Raw genomic sequence first — 2,500 nt, 5'->3', positions numbered from 1 at the left:
GAGTTTCCATTCAAAATTCTCTATTGTCGAAACCAATGTGTCGACATCGATGGGAATAAATGCGAGTAACGTGCATTCATATGTTCCGACCTGCATTCGAGAATAAGCCGTAACGTATTAAAGATCGTCGGTGGAAAATGTCGTTTGAGATCAGGAGAGTGAAAAGACGATAGACTTCTTATCTTGTCTTACAAATCTTACCGTCTGGATAATCAGATGCTATGTTCACGGTACGTAAAACGTTTAGTGGCGTTCAGTCATTCATCTCTCAAAGAATTCAAATTCATCTCGGTTTTTGTTTTTTGTTTGTTCTTTTTCTCAGAGGATGAAAAACTTCGTCAATATCAGTGCGCAACAAACGCAAACCAAGACCCTGTTCTAAAGCCGCGGCTACACGAGCGATTTTTTGCTTGCGATGGTGATGCGATTTTTTCTTAAAATTGTCGCGTCGCTGGCGCGCGGTGGTGGCTAAACGGGTGACAAAGTCAGTGATCTTGTCACGAAAAGTTCAACTCGTTGAATTTCTCGCGATTTTTTCAGCGGTGTGTTAGCAGTCGCCATCGCAGCACTCGCGCGAGGGTGGCTACACGGGTAATTTGCACTGCGCGCTCGCATCACCATCATAAGTAAAAAATCGCTCGTGCAGCCGCGGCTTAACATTGTGAGATCTGGAACCGGGCTGCCTGTCAATTTCACGGAATGAGTTTAATTCAAACAAGTTTCACTCGTGACCATTCACACTGATTCAAATTTCATTTGGTTTCATCACTCTTTGTCAGTCTCTCATGATCAGTTGCGACATTCTGTGTCTTGACGACCCTCCCTGAGTAGCAAGTGACCTTAAACAAAAAGTAACTCTTCCTCCCCAGGATAAGATTTGACATAAACGCGCTTTCGCCGGATATCCAAATTTCGCGCTCGTGCAGTAATCGGCTATGTTTGAATTTACCTCGTGAATTTCGCTATTGTAATGGCAGCGAGTTTGAATTTCCCTCGTCAATTAATAAGCCATTGTTTGGCTCCAAAAGTATTGTTTCAAGATATCCTTTTATGGCCATATTTGAGACACTAAACAAAGGGCATTGTCTTTGAATTTGATCAGCTTTTCTTGATACGTTGCAGATTAATGAACTTATTCTTTGACGATTATAGACTGAACTATCGCAGACCAATTTTCCGTCGCTTTCGTCTTCTCGCCGGCTTGTGGATATCGAAACCATTGTGGTCACTTAAAGAGACCTATGAAAAATAGTGAGCTTATATATACTATAGTTGCTTTCCTGTGCAAAACGCGTCTTAAGGTTCTGCTATTGCTTTAACTTTGCAGTTGTTTGAAAATAGGAAATAACCAGGTACAGAAAATAAAGGAGTCATTAGGTTGAAGTACTAGTTTAATTAATGATAAAAAAATAAAATAAAATAAATAAATGCTCAAGGAGGAGAGGGAAGGGGCTGTTAACCTCTCCACCCCTCCCAAGGAGCTATTTCATGCTCCTATAGAAATAATACACCGATGTCAATTCCACTTGCGTACAACAAAACCAACTTGTCAGCGTTGCTTCTCAGGTGACATAATAATTTCAGCTCTAATTTTAGGAGCTATTTCATGCTCCTATAGAAATAATACACCGATGTCAATTCCACTTGCGTACAACAAAACCAACTTGTCAGCATTGCTTCTCAGGTGACATAATAATTTCAGCTCTAATTTTATTGTTAAATTTGTCTTTTAAAAAGACTTTTCAGTAGTTAATGAATTATTTGATGAGCTATTTGGTCAAGGGCGAACTCAAGTACAGTGGGTCCTAATGAGCTATTTAGTGGGTCGTGTCATCTGCATACAGCTGTAATGTAGAAGACAAAGATCATTAGCAAAGACGTTGAAAAGCATCGCTTTATAACCTTCCTTGTTGGACTCAAAAGCGCCTGGGCAAATAATGCTACACCATCCTGTTGCACTTAACAATCTGGGCTAAAACAGTTTTGAGGCTGTGTTGTGGACTACTTAAGCTTTCAGTAGAGTTAACGACAGATAATAAAAAATAGGGTAAAAATCATTAGATGAGTCAATCGGTACTTCATAATTTGTTTTCAAAAGAACGGCGCCATTCATTAGTTAACTTAGAATTAACTTACAGATAACTAACAGCTAACTAACAGTTAACTAACAGTTCACGTGTATTTCAATTAACAATACTCCAGAGAGCTTAAAAGACTCGTACAGCATTATAATCTGATAGCTGATAATTGCAAACAATCTTATTGTGACCGCACTAATTAACTCTTTCGCTGTAACCGGTGATGCCATCATCAACTCTCCATAGTGTTTACCATACTTTCCTCATAATGTTTGTTCGGGGAATTTGGTATTAAATCCAAACAATTCATCTTAGTTGCAATTTTTTTCCATTTCCGCTACTTTTCGGCTTGATAATAAGTTAACACCGCAAGCTGGCAATAATTGCCCATTGATTACTTCTGTGAGCGGGTGGATCAGTCG

The 2,500-nt window shown here is 39.4% G+C and overlaps 2 protein-coding genes and 1 pseudogene across 3 annotated transcripts in view; 2 read left to right on the top strand and 1 right to left on the bottom strand.

Moving 5' to 3' along the window:
- The window catches only part of LOC149045444 (uncharacterized), a 224,896-nt gene that overhangs the window by 35,795 nt on the left and 186,601 nt on the right, over nucleotides 1-2,500 (top strand). The gene's annotated exons all lie outside the window — the stretch shown is intronic.
- Nucleotides 1-2,500, bottom strand: part of LOC149045455 (uncharacterized) — a 153,220-nt pseudogene that overhangs the window by 41,815 nt on the left and 108,905 nt on the right. The gene's annotated exons all lie outside the window — the stretch shown is intronic.
- The window catches only part of LOC149045464 (uncharacterized), a 13,085-nt gene that overhangs the window by 2,057 nt on the left and 8,528 nt on the right, over nucleotides 1-2,500 (top strand). The window contains exon 1 of the mRNA XM_089208246.1: nucleotides 1-2,500. This exon is cut by the window's left edge and continues 2,057 nt beyond it; it is cut by the window's right edge and continues 265 nt beyond it. The gene's annotated coding sequence lies outside the window, so the exon portion shown is untranslated.

This window comes from Pocillopora damicornis, chromosome 5, assembly GCF_964200805.1.
Source record: "Pocillopora damicornis chromosome 5, jaPocDami1.2, whole genome shotgun sequence".
Classification (NCBI taxonomy): domain Eukaryota; kingdom Metazoa; phylum Cnidaria; class Anthozoa; order Scleractinia; family Pocilloporidae; genus Pocillopora; species Pocillopora damicornis.
The sequence above is the reverse complement of the archived record's forward strand: the minus strand, read 5'-3'. Positions and strand labels throughout refer to the sequence as shown.